This window comes from Bactrocera dorsalis, chromosome 3 (assembly GCF_023373825.1).
Source record: "Bactrocera dorsalis isolate Fly_Bdor chromosome 3, ASM2337382v1, whole genome shotgun sequence".
Classification (NCBI taxonomy): Eukaryota; Metazoa; Arthropoda; class Insecta; order Diptera; family Tephritidae; genus Bactrocera; species Bactrocera dorsalis.
This window is the reverse complement of record NC_064305.1, coordinates 68,679,168-68,699,530: the sequence shown is the minus strand read 5'-3', so window position 1 is coordinate 68,699,530 and position 20,363 is coordinate 68,679,168. Positions and strand designations below refer to the sequence as shown.

The 20,363-nt window shown below is 32.9% G+C and overlaps 1 protein-coding gene across 22 annotated transcripts in view; it reads right to left on the bottom strand.

The window, feature by feature from the left end:
* LOC105228884 (myocyte-specific enhancer factor 2) overlaps window positions 1-20,363 on the bottom strand; it is a 231,304-nt gene that overhangs the window by 39,400 nt on the left and 171,541 nt on the right. For 17 of the 22 annotated variants that reach the window (XM_049453190.1, XM_049453180.1, XM_049453186.1 and 14 more), the window contains one exon: window positions 4,511-4,671. The gene's annotated coding sequence lies outside the window, so the exon portion shown is untranslated. Of the gene's footprint in view, window positions 1-4,510; window positions 4,672-19,339; window positions 19,673-20,363 lie in introns of all 22 variants that reach the window. The other 5 variants (XM_049453168.1, XM_049453175.1, XM_049453177.1 and 2 more) reach the window with 2 other exon arrangements.

The following is a 20,363-nucleotide window of genomic DNA, read 5'->3' as shown; positions in this document are numbered from 1 at the left end:
AGCAAATAATTTGTGCCAAATTTGGTGGAGATTTCTTTTCAAATAAAAAAGTTTTCCTTACAAGAACTTAATTTTGTTCGTTCAGTTTGTATGGCAGCTATATGCTATAGTAGTCCGATCTGGAAAATTTCTTAAGATATTGTAACATTCTTTTAGCAAATAATTTGAGCCAAATTTGGTGGAGATTTCTTTTCAAATAAAAAAGTTTTCCCTACAAGAACTTCATTTTGTTCGTTCAGTTTGTATGGCAGCTATATGCTATAGTAGTCCGATCTGGAAAATTTCTTAAGATATTGTAACATTCTTTTAGCAAATAATGTGTGCCAAATTTGGTGGAGATTTCTTTTCAAATAAAAAAGTTTTCCTTACAAGAACTTTATTTTGTGCGTTCAGTTTGTATGGCAGCTATATGCTAAAGTAGTCCGATCTGGAAAGTTTCTTAAGAGATTGTAGCGTTGCATAAGAGAAAACCTTGTGCCAAATTTGGTGGAGATTTCTTTTCAAATAAAGTTTTCCTTACAAGAACTTCATTTTGTGCGTTCAGTTTGTATGACAGCTATATGCTATAGTAAACCGATATTTGAAAAAAATCAATTTTATTTAAAAAAAAATTGTAGCTCAAATAAGCTGTTTTCAACTGGCACACAAAATTGAAAATTATGTCAAGCTAGCCTCTAAAGCTAATTGGACGCCTTATACCTGAACACTTCAACACACACGACAATCGTAGTGTATTGGTATGTGTAAGCGCGCACGCAGTTGAGTGTATGAGTGCAGCTGAGCAAACGTTTGGCCTGGGGTCACAACTTGACTTGGTTTGCTGTCTTATAGTGATTAGCACCTACCATTAATTACAACTACAAAAGCAATACTAGTTTTCTTGCACACTTCCAACGAAAGTCACGAAGCAGACACATACAATGCACACATGATGACAAAAACAACAAGGATCCTCGCCAAGCATTTGTAAGGAATGGAAATTGCGGTCATTCGAAATGAAAATGAAAGTAAATGGCTGCAAAGGAACTGCAGAAAGACACCCTACAAAAACAAAAAAATAAAAAAATAGAATATAAAGTAAAAATTGTGCCAACAGCAAAACGTACGTGTCTAGAAGATTTCTAATTACGCACAGCAGTTGTGGCACAAACCAATGCCCACTTGAGCACATTTCCTGTCACGTCGACGCGCGCACAATGACAAATTATGAAACTATATGCATGTAAAGGTGGTTAAAAGTACGCGCCCGAAGCAACCAAAATGCCGCCGAAGTGCTGTAGCAGATGTGACAAGTGCTGCTGAAGACATTTGGGAAGGAAGCAAGCACACAAACAAACACACGGAATGTGTGTTGGTGCCGAATCAGGTGAAGCAGTTGTCATTTGTGGCAAATATGAACACATTTATGTACCATATTTGTATGTGTGTGTGTGAGTTTGTCTATATATGTATATGTATATGTGTTTGTTTTGCTTTTGTATTGCGGTCGAGTGCGCCGCGCATAGCACTTGAACACCAACGAGCCGCCCGAAAAATGCAGGCCAATTGTCAGTGCATACACGGCGTATGAGTAACTTTTATTTGGCTTGTTGAATTTCAGATTTGAATGTGGCTTTGCCAACTGCACCGAACTGCACTGAATTGTCTTAACTAGCTGACTGACTTACTCTTTAAGTGAGTGAGTGACGCATAAGAAATTTTAATGGCCAAATACTCGTTGTTAAGGCACAGTTAGTGGAGTACAATAACAACAACAATGGGAGGAAAAGCAACACTGCAAATAGATTTGTGGACAGCAAAAATCTTCAATTTTTCAGTTTTCAATCATTTACAATTTTTTTGTTATTTTTGCAATTTTTTAAATAAATTTGACAGCTAACAGCATACAACAGACCAAAAGCAAATCACCAATTAATACTTCTGAGCATCTAAACTAGATGTATGTTATGTGTGTATGTAAATAACAGAATATATTGTACTGCTATATACTTTGCTTTAAGGAAGTCATATAAATGCTAAGCTAATTGTATGCCAGGAAAATCGTTTCATATAAGCAGTTGAGCAAGATAAAACAATAAAAAAATGCGACAAAGGCGTTGCATATTTATTCCTTAGAGAAAATTGGAGTTTTCCAAGTTTTTTGTTCGAATTCAAGATTTTTACGGAACGGTAAAAAAAAGTTTGAAGATGAGCAACTGGAAGACTTACTCGATGAAGATCATTGTCAGAACTCGCAGAAAATTTGGGAGGCACTCAAGCAGACATTTCAAAATTATTTGGAAAACAGCGGCTGAGAAGTTTTGTCGCACCTGCCTTACAGCCTGGACTTTGCGCCTGCTGAATACCATTTTTCTCCAGTCAATGCAGAACACTCTCACTGGATTACGGTTCACATATGTAGGAACAGGAATACTCTTGATTCATACTTGGCTATCTAGACAGCGGAGTACTTTTGAAATGTAATCCACAAATTGCCGTAAAGATGAGAGAATGGTTTGCTTGGGCAATACTTTGAATAATACTAGTGTGCATGCTATTCTTCAGCGTCAAATGTGCAAATTCAGAATTGAGGTCAGTAAGATTCTGATTATGTTGTACTTGAAACTCGACGCTATAATTTTTTGGCCATTCAGGTTTAGTTGAGATGAGCTCCTGATTCATGCCCGAACCTAGGCTCTGAACATAAGCTCCCATAAGAACTTGTGTCAATCACCGTAGGCATAGATAACCACTGCGTTCATAATACACTGCAACAACGACAAAAACCCAGTCGAAAGATCAACAAAACAAAGATGGCTAGGATGAGGAATACAGGACCGTCTTCCGTAGAAATAGTAGAATCTTATATCCCCTCTACTCACCGTCACTCCAAAACTACCGGACAAAATGGGAGAAAAGACAGCTTTAAGGAAAATTCCGGTCACACCAACACAATCAACAAAACAAGGAGAAGAGAAGAGCGCCCAGTTGCCAACATAGAAGGATCTCAAAACTCACTGAAACAAGAATACATTACCCAAATGAGACGGGCAGAAGAGAAATCCCAAGAAAATCGCAACGGTATCGCGCAAATAATGAAGATGGCGATGGCAAAACAGAAGAGCGTCAGCATGGATGTTAAAAATGGAAAGGCACAGCTAGACGAACTCTTTGACGTAATCAAGAGTTACCGTAGAAACAGGCTCATCGCAGAAAATGAGAAAAGAAGGCGGGAGCATCTTAGCAGACGCATCGCCAACCTCCAAGTTGCTAACTTCGAAGCGGCACGCTACAAGCCCAGTGGAGCCTCGAGAAACAGTGCGACCACGAATCGAAAAAGACGGCCAGTGCAAGATGGACGGCCTAAAAAAGCAGAGAAGACTCACGCAAATGAAGGAGCGGTGGACGAAGCACATAAAAACGCGAAAGAAAGATAACAATGAAAGAATATAGCTGTAAATAATAAGCCAAACGACGTGATCATAAAGTCAGCAGTAGGTAATCGCTAGGCAGAGGTCCTTAAGAATATGCGTAGCAATGTAAATATTAAAGAAGCAGCGATTAAACTCTTAAATGGCTTTAGAGACATCTCATTTCGTTAAAGGAAATATTTTCATTATTCTCCAAGGCGCCCACACATCTTCAAGCAGCACAAATGGCACACGCTACTTATGCTAACTGCCAGCGTTGCTAATAAACACCTGTGCAGACACACACACGCACTTGTTTGGACATTTTCATAGCGAAAGTGGAGGAGGAGACACACTTTGTAGAATAACTAAGTGTTTCCACACAAATTCACAAGAAATGTTAGTAAAGCGCATAAGCATATTCAACAATCGGCATTTTATAGAAATACAGGCAAACAGTTGTATCTGTGTGTGTTTATTGTGTGAATGTATGGGCGCGGGCGTGCATTTCTTATTTGTCTAGCGTAGCGATTGCCCGACAAATCGGCAAATGGCGGCAAATACTGCGACGACAGGCAAATTAAAGCTGTGGAGGAGCACATATACAGAAGCATATATGTATGTACTCATATAGGTATATATATCAACATACTAATGTAGATATGTATATCTGTATACTAATGTATACATATATATATGTATATATATATAAAAGCGTGTTTACGTGCTATTGCCATTGGAGACATGCAGCGTCGCTGTTCGGGAGTTACGTGGTTGTGTCTACTTAAAAGTGTAGTAGTTGTTGTTATTGTCATCTATAAGACAGCTCATTTGTGCGCATCTTGCCAGCATAGAAATATTTCCCGGAAGCCGCTTAAATGCTTTGCTGCTGAGTTCTCTCCAGCCGCCATCTTTCATTGTTGCCTGTGGCAACAAGTCTTTATAGAAATATACTCGTACATACATGTATAAAGTATGTCTATATATGTATATGTATATATGAATATTATATAAAAAATTATAAGAATACATACATATGGCGTTTTTCTATGTAATATGCTAAGTGCGCGCACTTCCAGCGCAACTGTGGCGCCTCGTGCGGCAACAACTCGAGCACTTACCGCTTTTTGTGGCAGCGTGTGTTGAAAAGCGTACTCCTGACGCGCCAATGCCTGCTGCTGTGGCCACAAAGAGTGCAGGCGTTAAGCTTTCTTCCTGGCTTGCTGCAAATATAGCTCTGAGTGTGTATGTGTTGCTTCGTTGGTATGTGTGTTTAAAACAGCTGCAAAGAAATAAAGGGCCGGAATTAATTTTGGAGTATTGAAAAAAAAGAAGAGAAAACAACAAAAAAATTCCAATGAAGCATTAAATAACAAATCAACGCTGAGTCATATTCGGAACGTAATTTTTTTTTAATGAATTTTAACTTTTTTTAACAATTTTTATTTCAATTATTTTTTTTTTTCTAATAATTTTTTCTTATATCTTGTTAATTTTTTGTATATTTTATTTCGATAATTTTTTTTATTTCGATAAAAAAAAATTCGATAAATTTTTTCAGATATTTTTTTTTCTAATATTTTATTTATTTTTTTTGTATGTTTTATTTCGATATATTTTTTCATTTCGATTAAAAAACAAATTATCGAAAATTTTTTTTATCGAATTTCATCGAAAAAAATTTTCTTATATGTATATTATTTATTTTTTTGCATCTTTTTATTGCGATAAATTTTTTTTTATATTTCGATTAAAAAATTTGTTTTCGATAAATTTTTTTTATTTCGTTAAAATTTTTTTTATAATTTTTTCTTTTTTGCTTTATAAATTTCTCTTAAAAATTACACCAAAAAACATATGTGTAGTATATTACACATTTTTATTGAACTTGTCGCTGCGCTGCCAATGAGCGCCTGCAATTGCCCGCAAAAGTGTGCAAATTAGCCAGCAAACTGGTTTCATATTTTTCCGCCGCACCCACCCCACCGCGCGCATATAAATTAGTGCAATTGCATTAAAAGCTCGTTGGTTTAACTTAAATTAAAATTATTTTTTTTTTCTCGCGCGTTTTACTTTTCCTCATTGCGGCGGATGAATGAACCCTGTTGCCAAATATTAAGCGCGTCTGTCATTAAAGCCGATACCAAACAAAAAAATATAATAACAAAAAATAAATGTAACAAAAACCGGACGCCATAAAAGTTTGCTTAAAATCATCATTAGCACTTTTTGCCTGGTTGTTGTTATTGTTACTGTGCTGCTCCCAAATTCTTCATAAGCAAAAAGTGTCAAACGCAGCTGCACTTCCCTTTCGTTAGGACCGAAAACAGTACGCAACCCGTTTGGTCAGTGTCAAAGTCAATGTTTCAAAGTTGTTTGTTACGATTTGTTGGTGCTTCTTTGTCATTTTCTTCTGCCTCTTCTTCTTGGCTGTCTTCTGGCATTGCGTGTGCGCGGCGAATTGCTTTTAAAATCATAAATAAGCCATTTATTGCTGTCAATGCAAATGCACCTGATGATTATGGCAGCGCGCCACAGCCCAACGAGAATATTTGTCACACACTCAGACACTTACGCATACAAACATCTTTACATACATACAAACTGTTAAGAGACATATGTACATATATATGGTAAGCAGGGCGTGGATTTCAATATTATGACTTTGAAATGGAAAGCAATGGTTTTATTTTTAAGTTTTATTACTGTTTACTGATATGAAATTGCAACAAGAAAAACAATAAAAAAAATATATAGAGAAAATAAGATTTTTAGTGAAAAAATTTTTAGGAGAAATTTAATTAATTTAATGAAAATATGAAATTTAATTAAATGTTAAAAAAAAAATATATTAAAAAAAAAATAAAAAAAATGTAATTAATTAAAAAAAAAAAATGTATTAAAAAAAAATAAAAAGTATTTTTTTTATTTTTTATTCTTTTAAATTTTTGTTATTAAACAGATAGGATACAGTGAAATATCTACAGCTCATTCTGGATAGGAAGCTTTCATGGAAGCCGATAGGAGGAGCAGCCATTGGCAAAAGATGGGGTCTCTCAACGAAAGTGCTTTTCTGGCTCTACGACACCATTGTCCAGCCCATTACGTTCTATGGAGTCTTTATGTGGTGGAGAGCTCCAGAAATGACCACACTTGCAAAGAAACTTGGGTGCTCTCAACGGGCAACGCTCATCAGCATGTGTGGTGCACTAATGTCCACTCCAACCATGGCTTAATGTTATCTTGCACATATGTAGTGCCCATAGACATCGTCGGAAGGTGTATGACAGCGAAAGCTGCTATCAGAATCAGAGAATTTGGATTCTTAAAAGAGCACGTGTCTGAACACTCGGATATCTTCACACACTTTGACTTCATACTGGATCACGTGGATCATGGAGTCGTCAAACCAAGTTTTGGCGACTGATTCTCTTTCCATATTCTAGCGAGGGAGCTGTGGGTGGGAAGAAGCCTTTGGAGGAGAGGGGCAGTAAACTTCTTTACGGATGGCTTAAAGCTTGGAGGGATGGTTGGTGGAGGGGTTACTGTCAGGAGCTATATATCAACTCCAGCTTCAGACTTCCTGACTATTGCAGTGTCTCCCAAGCCGAGGTTGCAGCCATTAGGTAGTAGTATATTTACTGCTCGGGAGTGCAGCCTCCCTTAAGTGACCATCCACTCAGATAGCAGAGTGGCAGTACTAGCCTTGCACTCATTCACAGACCTCGCTATCAGTAGCAACGAGTGTCTTTGTTATAAGACTGGTCTATATTTTATAGGGCCTACGATGATTCTTTCTTTGCGTTACAAACTTCGTGCTAAATGTAACAAATATAAGCAGCTCAGGATATAAATATAAAAATAGTAAAAAGAGCAAAAAATTTCATCAAAAAAATATTAGTAATAACTAATGATGGCCACTAATTCGTATTCCCATAATTTCATGTCTCAATACACCGAATGCCATAAGTACAAAACTTTTGCACTTACGCAACACGATAGCAACAACAAACAAATAAAGAAAGTACGTTTTAAATAAGAAAGCAATAAACATAACTTAAGCGGTAGAAGACAGCTGATAACTGCGAGCAAGAAAGTAAACTCAACTCATAAAAGTACCGAGTAAAACTTATGCTTCCGTCTTGTCATGCAAAACTTCCGGATGTTGAGCGGAAAGTTGTGATACCATTAAAATAATCTGACTTACAACAAACAAAAAGGTGAAATGCTGACAACACCGAAGTGGGCGGCAGGGTGAGACGACTTGCTCGAACAAAGAAAAACTTTCGACAGATTGACAAGTGATATCTTGAATTGGCAGCATAATTCTGCAAGAATAAGTGAAGAAGAAAACAAGAAAGAGATAGTAGGGTGAACGAAAAGAGAGATTGTACCATTATATGCAAAAAGAAAGCACTTTTTCGCAGCCCCTCAAGTGACTTGAGATGCAGTGCGTGTAATGTGTCATAAATGACGAGAAGTAATTGATTTATAAGCCGCCTGCATGGACTAATGAGCAAGCAGGCTGTGGCTGTTTTTTATTAGAAATGGATTATACGTTAGTTTTACCCCGAAAAAAACAACTACTGGTGACTTGACATCGAAAATTAGGTTATTTTAGAGAAATAAGTCTACAAATAGATGATTTGAAAAAAAAAATAACTCAGTTTTGATATTACTATGAGAAACATGGAAGCAAAGTTACATTTGCAGCAAATGGTTATAAATTAAAAAAAAAAAAGAAACTCTACGAGAAATTTAAATACTAAGCAATACGTACGAAGTCAAGAAAAGGCACCAATGAAACAATGGAGCATGCCTTGAGCACTTGTCCCGCACTGACAGCACAGTATGAGACACTGCAAGAGGTATCGATAGTAAGGCTTGAGAGTAAATTAAAATTCGTGCCAAGCGCAGGCATCTTAAAGGATGACTACTCCTTATGGACTTTGTAACAGAACTCCGTCTGGCATCGCAAAGCATAAAAACTGCTCTATGCATGCCTCATTAGCCTACCATACTAAACAAACCTAATACTAATGAAACTTTTGGGCTTACACCCAGGTTAGGTTAAGTGAGACGGCTGATCTAAGATCGCACATGGATTGTTATATGTTGATCTCTGTTGGGCTACTCTCGCGAAGCCCAGCTATTTAATAGTTGAACACAAGAGGACACGGGATCACCAACCCGGTCCCATTCGACCGATAGCGGTTCTAGGGTGCCTTTCCTTACTAACCCACTAGCTGTGCAATTTCCTGCGATTCTATGTCCCGGCATCCATACCAGTCCGTAAATAAGTTCAAAGCTAATATCATCGCTCTGTTATGTGAATGAATGGTCAGTTCTATGAAGGAGGCTGCACTCCGGAGCACTAGTTCTACTGCTACTTTAATGGCTGCAACCTCGGCTTGGAACAGACTGCAATAGTCCGGAATTCTTTGATATAGAGTTTCTGAGAGTAAACCCCTCCGCCAACCTTATCCCCAAGCTTTGATCCATTTCCTCCAACCTTCTTCCACCCACAACTTCCTCGGTATACACACAGAGAAGGAGTCGCCAGAATTCGGTTTGGCGATTGCATTATCTAAGTGATCTCGTATAAATTCATAGTGTGTGAGAATATCCAAGTGTTCAGATACGTGTTCTTTCTCAGAGTCTGATAGACGTTTTCGCAGCCACAGTGTCTCTTGACAGACTTACTTCATTCTTGTAATCATTTCAAGCACATTGCATCACTAAATTATGTCCATTAAGTGCCGCTGCTGTCGACATAGTATTGTTACTACCTCAGAAGGTAACTTCATACTGGAGTTTTTTGGTATTTTGGTCTTCAGAACTTCTTCAACTAATGAGCACTTTCTCAGTCTATTTCTTCTTTCACTGTTTACAGTTGGAGTTCGCTAGCTTGCAACTTAGCGATAATATAATTAGAACTTTAACTATGCGAAGGAGAAATTCTTTTAAAACAAAAAAGTCATAAGAAGTTATTGAAATATACAAAACTGTGTACGGTTGTTGTTGCTTGGCTATTTCATATTATTATCTCGACTCTATTTCATTATAATTTCCTTTGTAAGATTAAACATTTATGCTGTTACTTTCCTGATTGCTCGAGTTTGTCATGTGTGGTTCTTCAACTTTTTGTTTGAATTGTTTTCGAACCTTTTTTACGCACTCGCTCGTCCGCACCGACCACACGATACTTGCCTGACGACGACTTGATTTCTGCGTAAAGTTCAAAGATAAACGAACTGTGGCACTGCGTTTGCGGCTTAGCGGCTCAGCTGTGCGTCTGCCCCACTCCCCGGCGAAACGCTAAGCGGCTGTTGGCGCGTGATTAAGTGCTGCACCAGAAAACCTGCCTATAAGCGCTGTGTGGTTTTGGTGACAAATTTGCTCGAAATGTCACACTAATCAATTTCCCGTTAATTTAACTCATTTGGATTTCATTTAATTAGAGTGTTTTGTGTTTTTTTGTTTTTGTTTGCTGTTAATGTGCCTCACATGGTGAGGTCAACGGAGGTCTTACAGGTGTCTGAGTTGAAAAGCACCGCACGGAAGTTGAAATCGATTAAGGGCGAGCAGGTGTTGAGCAGATTTTGTAAATTGTGTATCATGAACATGTGCTGTATCTTAAAATCTTATAAGCCGTGTTACTCATATTTAGATATTTTATTTTTTTTTTTTTGTAATACCCACAAGTGTCGAAGAGTTTTTTTCGATTTCAAATATTTTCGCAACTTTTTCCATACCCAAAAATTACATTTTTAAAATTTTGAAAATTAAAATAAAAAAAATTTTTAAATTAAAAAATTTAAAAAAAATTTTAAAAATTAAAAAATAATAAATTTTTTAAAATTAAAAAAAAAATATATATTTAAAATTAAAAAAAAATTTAAATTAAAAAAAAAATTATTTTTAAAATTAAAAAAAAATTATTTTTAAAATTAAAATTTAAAAAAATTAATAATTTTTTAAAATTAAAATTCATAAAAAATAAATAATTTTTTAAAATTAAAATTCAAAAAGATTTATTTTTAAAATTATCATTAAAAAGAATTAAATAATTAAAATTAAAAAACATTAAATTCTTTTATGAATTTTTGAACTCTTTGTTTTCATTTTTTATATTTCTAATACATTGGTTTCTAAAATTTTATTTTTTTTTGAGATTTATTTCCATTTAATATATTTTTTCCTAGATATTTTTAACCTTACTATTTCTTTCTTTCCCAAATAAACGCCAAACTTCCTTTTATTATACATTTTTATATTTGCTAAATATTTTTTAAAAAATTGTACTCCAATAGACCAGAAATAAGGGTAAAGTTATTTGAACAAAACGAAAATAAAATAAAACTTATTCAAAACTAGTTATTTAAGTGCACAATTCCTTTGAATATTTCCCATAATAATTTCCAGTCATTCTAATCCAATCTAATATTAGTATTAAGCGCCAAAATGTAGGCAACATTTTTTTGAACATTTTGGTGTATTAGAAATTATATAACATTAATAATGATCGCCGAAAGGTAGGCAAAGTTTTTGTTTAACATTTCAGTATACCGGAAATTTTCCAATATAGCCTAAACGCCGAAAGGTAGGAAATATTTTTATTTAAAATTTCGCTATACTGGAAATTTTCTAATTTTAATACTATGCGCTTTTGTTTCACTTTTTACAATACTGGAATTTTTGTGATATTAATACTAATCGCCGAAAGGTAGCCAACTGTAATCAATGTTTTTGTTTTACGTTTTCGTATAATAAAAATTTTCTAATATTAATTCTAAGCGCTGAAAGGTAGGCAATAGTTGTGTTATGTTTAAAATTTTTGGATTTTCCATGTTTTTTTCTAAGGAAAGTTTTTTCAATAATTTATTCTTACAGAGATCTATCTATATAATAAGAGTACAATAGACCTTAGGTCGGGGTGCAATCATCATTTATTTATCTATCTATATCATGTTAAAATATTATTTTTGATGAACTATTGTTACTCTGAAGAATTAGCAAGATCAATACATACTCGCAAAATTTAATGATCTTAAAAATTATGGCAAAACAGTTTATAATAATTTAAAAAATAAACAGTTCTAAATTGTAAGTGGCACTAGCAAATTTAGAGACGCCATGCAGTATTTCCTTAAATGTCTATTGAAAAGCATTTTCTAAATTTTAAAATAAATTTACAGGGACTTACATACTTTCAGACAAATGCGCCAAAATGTAGGCAACAATGAAAGTAGTAAACATTCAATTCTAGGATGTAAGCAGCAACACTTTTCGTCTCCAAAATTAAACAATCAATTTTAAAAAATCATTTCATAAATTCATAAAAGCGTTGAATGACCAATATATTGAGGGGAGAAACAAGTTCCAACAGAGATACAGAACTACATATTATAAATATACGCTTTTTTTTAATATCTTTGCATAGTAAGCTCAACTGGGCGATTAAATTCTGTTGAAATATTGCAGCAAATGGGTCTATAAATTTTCAAGCATATTACTAACTAATATTGAAAAAAAAAATAGAACTCTTTAAAACGACTTAAATCACAACAAAAAATTAGTGTCGAAGCAACGCAATCAACTAAATCTGACCTCACCTAATCGAAATTCGTTAAGCACGCATTTCATTTGACGCAACACCCGCGAAGACATACGCCATAAATCAATGAGTAGCAGCGCTATGTATACGTTTAGACTTTGAAGAGAATCGGAGAGCGCAATTTCTGCAAATTCCACTAAATCTTACTATTAGGACTTATTTTATTATTAAAAAGTATTAAATTCTTATCGACAAATGCCAGTTTAGTCACTGATATGTACACATACTCGTAAGTCTATGACAGAGCAGCGCGCAAAGTTCTCACTGATAATCAGTCAAGTTTAGAATGAGTGTTTTTTGAGTGCATGAAAAATACTCAGCAGCTACAAATGAATATCGGTGTGATTCAGTGGGTAATTTTGCGCGACTGGATCTTGGTTAGAGAGGTAGGTGCTCATTAGAAGAATAAATATACATATGTATGTTATGCTTATATATACGGGTTGAGGTAGTGTTGATCAATGCAAGATAACCCGAATAAAAATATAATGTGTTATACTTATTTGGTTTGGTATTTATCTACATAGGTGTAATAGGTATATGCCATATATGACATATGTGTATGTGTAAATCTATAATAGCAGGTGCAAATAAGTGCAGGTGTAGGCCGATACAATCTGTCTGGAGTATTCAATAATAATAAAAGGGGAAAGTGAAAGACATTAAATTAACACTCCAGATTACATTGTGGAAAATCTTAAGATCCCATAAAGACTAATGGTTTTTTGCGATTAAATGGGTGCAGGAGAACTCAAACATTGATAAAAAAGGAAAGGTAATTCAAACTAAAGTCAACCACAACAAGTAAGGAAGGACTTAGTTCAGGTGTAATTGAACATTTTATAATATACTCTAGAAAGATGGCAAGAGATCGACATCTCCGTCGAGTTCGTTCGAATGATTTTGATGGATATATTGAGTATGAAACGCGTTCTTACTCGACTCGTTTCGGTAAAGATGATTTTATTTTCAAAAAGAATACAGGTCTCTTTGGACATGCTTGCTCGTGCGAATTCCGATCGCACATTCGTGGAGAGCGTTATAACTGCCAATGAGACAAGGGTTTATGAGTTTGACAAGCAAGCAAGTCGAAAAATCAGCGAAATGGAGGGAAAACATCGAGCCGAAACCAAAAACCCACAACAAAGCTTTTTTAGTTGAAAAAAAATGAATTTTTATAAAACAAAAAACTTTATAAAAAAATTTTTATATAACTAAAAAACCTTATAAAATTGATACAAATTAAAAAATTTAATTATACTTTTGTAAAAATAATTTTTTTATAAAACTAAAAATAATATAAAATTAATTTGTAATTAAATTTGCAAAATAATTTTTTATTTGATTAATCGAAATTTTAGTAAAAATAAAAAATTAAAAAAAAAAAATGCAATAATTAAGAAACTACGCTACCACTGTCCGGCGACAAGCGGTTCTGCGTGTCACACCTACACAGACATATGCGCTTACAATAGCCACAAATCAAGAAACAATACACTAACAAGCCAAATTCCACACACAAACTATTATCAGCCGAAGTCACGTTAGCATGTGCATGTGTGTGTGTTTGTGAACGTGCGAATCTATCTCTCGGCGCATAGCCAAAAAATTCACAGTGGCACACGTTGTGGTCGCATGAGACGCAGACGGCGGCAGCACCTGATTTGCGTTGCTGATAATAGCCGTTATCACTGCTGAGTATTATTTACCACATGCATACATTCATACATACGTGTCTACATATTATTAGTAGGTATGTATGTAAATATGTATATATGCAAAAAATGTAAGCATACAACTAATGTGGCTAACAAATCTGCAAAGTGAACTTTAGCAAGGCGATTAAGCGTTTTGCAAAGGCGCTTTTCTCCAGTTGTCAGCGTGCATGCATGCACGAGTATGTGTGATGTTTAGCTTTCTTAGCAGCCACTTATCGGCTTAAGCTGTTAAGTCGAGTCATAAGACATACATACATATGTATGTACACACAAACAAACAACTGCACATGGCACCTCTTATGCTGGGTGTCTGCTTGAGGAGTGAGATCAACAGGGCTTATCAAAATCCGCGCCTTAAACTTTGCGTGTGTGTGTGTGTGTGTGTGTGGCAGTGGAAGAATTATCTGTTGAGCTTGTAGTTGTTGTTGTTGGTTTTTTCTTTTCACATTATTATGACTTTGATAACTGCAATTGTTGTTGTGCGAGTTGTTGTTGTTGTTTTTGTTTTTATTGTTTGTGTTGTTGCATTATTATTGTTTTTGTTTTCATATACATAAATGTTGTTGTATTGCTGTTGTTGTTGTGGTTGTTTTGCATATGTTGTTGTTGTTTTTGTACGAGTGTTGTTTGCATGTGTTGTTGTTTTTGTAGGTGTTGTTGTTCTTTTTCAACGTGTTGTTATTTTTTGTACGTGTTGTTGTTGTTGTTTTTATTGTATTTTAGTTGTTTTGTATATTTGTTGTTGTTTCCTACTTTTTCGGTATTTGTTTGTTGTTGTTGTTTTTAAGTGTTGTTATTGCTATTGTCACTGCGCTGTTATTCCAAAATCTTTATTAATTGTTAATTTTGATATTTTCTTGCAGTTGTTGTTGTAGTTGCGGCTTTATTTTAGATTAATTGTATATTGTATTTTCGTTTCTTGCTCTTGTACTAACTGTTGTAAAGGGTGATTTTTTAAGAGCTTGATAACTTTTTTTAAAAAAAAAACGCATAAAATTTGTAAAATCTCATCGGTTCTTTATTTGAAACGTTAGATTGGTTCATGACATTTACTTTTTGAAGATAATTTCATTTAAATGTTGACCGCGGCTGCGTCTTAGGTGGTCCATTCGGAAAGTCCAATTTTGGGCAACTTTTTCGAGCATTTCGGCCGGAATAGCCCGAATTTCTTCGGAAATGTTGTCTTCCAAAGCTGGAATAGTTGCTGGCTTATTTCTGTAGACTTTAGACTTGACGTAGCCCCACAAAAAATAGTCTAAAGGCGTTAAATCGCATGATCTTGGTGGCCAACTTACGGGTCCATTTCTTGAGATGAATTGTTGTCCGAAGTTTTCCCTCAAAATGGCCATAGAATCGCGAGCTGTGTGGCATGTAGCGCCATCTTGTTGAAACCACATGTCAACCAAGTTCAGTTCTTCCATTTTTGGCAACAAAAAGTTTGTTAGCATCGAACGATAGCGATCGCCATTCACCGTAACGTTGCGTCCAACAGCATCTTTGAAAAAATACGGTCCAATGATTCCACCAGCGTACAAACCACACCAAACAGTGCATTTTTCGGGATGCATGGGCAGTTCTTGAACGGCTTCTGGTTGCTCTTCACCCCAAATGCGGCAATTTTGCTTATTTACGTAGCCATTCAACCAGAAATGAGCCTCATCGCTGAACAAAATTTGTCGATAAAAAATTTTCGAACCGAACACTGATTTTGGTAATAAAATTCAATGATTTGCAAGCGTTGCTCGTTAGTAAGTCTATTCATGATGAAATGTCAAAGCATACTGAGCATCTTTCTCTTTGACACCATGTCTGAAATCCCACGTGATCTGTCAAATACTAATGCATGAAAATCCTAACCTCAAAAAAATCACCCGTTATTATCTATAAATATGTGTGTGTATGTATTCCAACTTTTATAGCGGGTCATTATAGTAATTACTTGTTGTTGCTGTTCTTTGCTTCTCTCAATAGCATTTTACATATTTTCGCACATTTGGCTTGCCTTTATGGTTGTTGTTATATTTGCTTTTACTTTCATTTTCAACAATTTAGCTGGCATTGCTTTTGTTGTTGTTATTTTTTTTGGTTTTTTGTTGATAAGATAGTGACGAGCTACAACAACAACACAAGCAGGCTAGTCAGCACATACATATACATACATATGAAGTATATACCCACACACATGCCAACATACATATGTATTATTTCATGCATGTGTGGGTGTTTTAGTTTTGTAATTATTTGTTCTTACGAGCGGCTACGTCTCTTCGCTTGCCTGAGTGTGTGTGACTATGTTCGATACAATCTCAGTGTGCATAACCTTGGCTTTGCCCATAGTTATCAGTCAGCTAACTGATGTCATAAAAAAAGTGAATTTATTTCGGTATTTCTTACAATTATTTTTAGTAATATTTTTTGCAATTTAAATTTAAATTTTATTATTTATAAATAAACAATTTGTTATTATTCATAAATATGGGAAATATGAAAGCTTACAATGTTGCTGTCAATATCTTTGTAAAAGTCAAATATTAAGAACTGGGACATGGATGTGAGTCACTTGGCTCACCGTAAGCTACTCAAATTGCATTATGTTTACTGGTTTTCTTTATACATTTTCTGGATTTCCCCATAATCAAGAGCTTAGTGACTCGCACTTAATGAGTAAAACCTCATTCAATTAATTTTCGATAACAAGATCTAAGAACTAATGATTCTTCAACATATTTCAACTCACCCTACAGACCTGCTATCGTGCCTTTAAGTGAAGTTCTTGAAATTTTGGTACGAAATTTGAGTTAAATGAATATAATCGCATAATAAACCGTAATAATATATCGATTTGCCTCTGTCAAGAGAAATTTTGAAAATCTTCTTGAACAGAAGTGATCAAAAATAATCAATTGAGCTATATTTCACTGCAGAAAATATGTTTTGTATAAATAAGTACTCTGAAGTATTGCTTCAACGATTTATTTGAACATTAAATCAATTCTGGAACTCCAAGTTTGCCCCTAAAATTTCCTTCATTCGAACTCCCATAAAGTTTTTTCATCTAAAGTGTATTTAATTACTTAAATATATGTATGTATAAAGGTATTTAATCGACCTAGACAGCCAATCAGTATAATTTCATAGACGTAAACTCATAAGCATTAATTGATCGATTGATTTTATTATAAAAATCATCAATAGGTCCTTTTAAAAAAGTTGTGGCAAAAATTATGGTAAGATTATTACAGCAAAAATTTTGGAAAAATAATTTAAAAAACTCAAAATAATTAGTAAAACTAGCAGAAAATAATTATGACAAAAATTATAGCAAAAGTTATAGCAAAAAATTATAGCATATATTACAGCAAAATAATTTTAGTAAAAATTGCTAACAAAGACTATCCCAGTAAATTCGAAGTTATAGCATTATAATTTCAGCACAAAAGTGTTTGCTAAAATTATGATAAAATAATTATAGTAGAAAGTTGTAAAATAAAATAATTTTAAAAAATCATAAAAAAGGTAAAAAATACAGTAAAGAATTAAAAAAATTTTGAAAAAATTATGGTAAAAACTCTAAAATTATAATTTCTGCATAAAAGTAATTGCAAATATTATGTTTAAATAATTATAATAAAAAATTATATAAAGAAATTATAAAAATTTGAAAAATTAATTTAAATTTAAAATTAATTAAGAAGCTGAAGATTGACTGAAACATAATTCAGAACAAACTTACAAGCAAACAGAACATAAACTAAGCCCTATACAACTCAACTCTCTACAGCTGGAAATCAGTTGAATAATCAATATCACTCACCTCCAAATAATTTAACAAACGATAAAATCTCACACAAAACTTTCAAAACTATTTCAGTTTGAAAATCACTTAAAACTTGAATTGAGTAACCGTAATTGATAAAGCCAACAAAACAGATAATACAATGGCAAACAGATTAGCACTAAAGTGTAAAGAAGCGTAGAGTGTGGGTGGAGATAGCGATAAATGCTGTCTATCAATAAAGCATAACATGAGAAAGAGTAAATTAGCATAATTTTCAGAAATTACGAAGAGAGTGCCACAGGTGTATATTTTGTACCAAAATAATGTAGGTTTGTAACAGTAGCATGTTTTTATAAAAAAAGGCAGAAACTTTGGAAAAAGAGCGCAGTGATATGGAACTTTTGACACAGCTTCAATTTTTCAGCAAACTCAACTTAAGCGTTTTTTAATTGGACAAATACGCTGCACTGATTGGAGTCATAAAGAAGTGACACAAGAAGCTTGTGAACTCACAAGCGTCGCATGCAAGAGGTCTCGGCTTATCAGCTGGAGACTTGGGTGTGAAATGAGAGCAATGCGAGTGACGAAGACGCGCTGCGATGCATAAAGTTGAAGGAAAAGAAGAACGCTACAATTTAAAGATTGAAATGCATATTCAGATTGCAAAAATATAAACAAGGAAATGAAAAACCGTGTTCGTATTGTTGTTGGTGCTAAATATTGAAGAAGAAAAAATATTAAAAAATTATAGGAAATAATTTAGTAAAAAAAAAATATAACAAAGGCAAAAAAAATACAAAAAATAATAATAAAAACTGAAATACCGATATACCTATTTAAAACTATTTAAACTTAAAAATATTAAAACAAATAAAAATTTTAGGAAAAAAGTTATCGTAAAAAGGGTCCAACAAATATTATGGTAAACCGAAAACCTTTGAAAAATAATTTTAAAACTAAAACACGGTAAAACTTACAATTAAAATTAAAACAAAAAATTATAGCAACAAAATATAGCAAAAAGTTATAACAAAAATTATAGCAAAAGTTATAGTAAAATAATTTTAGTAAAAAGTGAAAACAAAAACTAACTTTAGAAATTCAAAATTATAGCAAAAATTATAGCATTATAATTTCAGCTAAAATGTTATGGCAAAACTTATGAATTATAGTAGAGAATTAAATAATATATAATTTAAAAATAAAAAAATTTAAAATTGCAGTTAAAAATTATAGTAAAAAAGTTTTAGAAATTATAGGAAAATATATTAAAGTAAATGTAGTAAAAAATTTTAAAAATTCAAAAAAAAAGAAAAACGTGAAAGCTAAAATTATGGTAAAATGATTTGAGTAAAAAATATAATGAAAATAAATCTTATAGCAAGGGTGTTGGCCTTAATAAATCAAAACAAATCAATGTCTGTGTGCGATTTGGCGAAAAAAGCTAAAACCAGTGCTACTACGATTCAAAGAGTGAAGCGAAGAAATAATTTAAAAACTTATAAAAAACAAACGATTTCCAAAAAGTTAACGACAAGGAAATATAGGGAAGGCAAGGCTACATCGTTTACTAAAAGATTCCGTTGAGTGCATTATAATGGACGATAAAACATATGTATGTAAAAATGGACTCAAAAGATGGTGCTGACGACCAGTCAGTGTCAACAATTGAAATAGAAAAATTTGGCTAGAAAATATTCATCCGCCAGTCTGCAGTTTATTTTCGGCATAGTACTTAATTTACTATTCTTCTAATAATATACATATGTATATGCCTATATTTTTAATTTTTTTTTTAATTCTTTAAAATTAATTGAACTAAACATAGTTTACTCACAGCAAATTGCAAAATTTTCGTAAGTTTCTCTCCACTCAAGCACTATAATTCTGCTGCTACTTAGTTTGCTGAATTTTCCGTTGTTGTTGTTTATTTAATTATTTTTCCCTCACTGCTTTTAGTTGTAAGTTTTTCAAAAGTTTGATTTCACTTCAAAAAATTGAGAAATGCTTATTTTTTGCGTTGCACAAAGTCTACAAAATTCAGCTTACAATTATCACCACACGCATTCGTAGAGATTTCAAAAAAAGTTTTGTTTTTATATTTTAGTTTTTGGTAAATGTTTATCAAAAATGTTTAAAATCTGCAGTATATTTTAGAGTTGATTAAAACCTGTTTTGAAAACTTTTATTAAAATTAAATTCGAGTTTGTGCACAGAATTAAAAAGTGAAAACATTTTTTTTCATTAAAAAAATAAAAGTGTTTTAAAAATATTTTAATACATATTAGAATATTATATTTTAAATTTTAATAGCAAAAATAAATATTTTTTTTTAATTTAAAATTTAAATAAATTTTTTTTAATATTTTTTTTTATTATTTCGTCATAAAATATATTTTTATATTTAACATTTTTTTAAATTTTTATTAAACAAATTATTTTTCACATAATTTATTATTATTTTTTTTAATTGTTTGCATTATGTGTATTTACGAAATATTTTTTTAACTAGATTTTTTATATTTTCGCTTTTTGTTTTTATTTAACGAGCATATGTGATTATGTTGTTATATTTTTATAATTTTTAAATTTACTGTCATGTATGCATGTACTGTCATTTATTTATTTACTGTCATGTATTATAAATTTTTTGCTTGTTTGCCGTCTTTATTGTTTCAATTAAAAAAAGTCTGACTAAAATTTTATTATTAATATGATAAAAAATTATAAATTTTATGCTGGTTTTAAATTTATGTAAAAAAAATTTAAAATCATAATTTTTTAAACTTTAGTTTTTTATTAAAGTTTTTTTATTTTTTTCCAAAAAAATGATTTTCTAATTAATAACATTTTTAAAATCA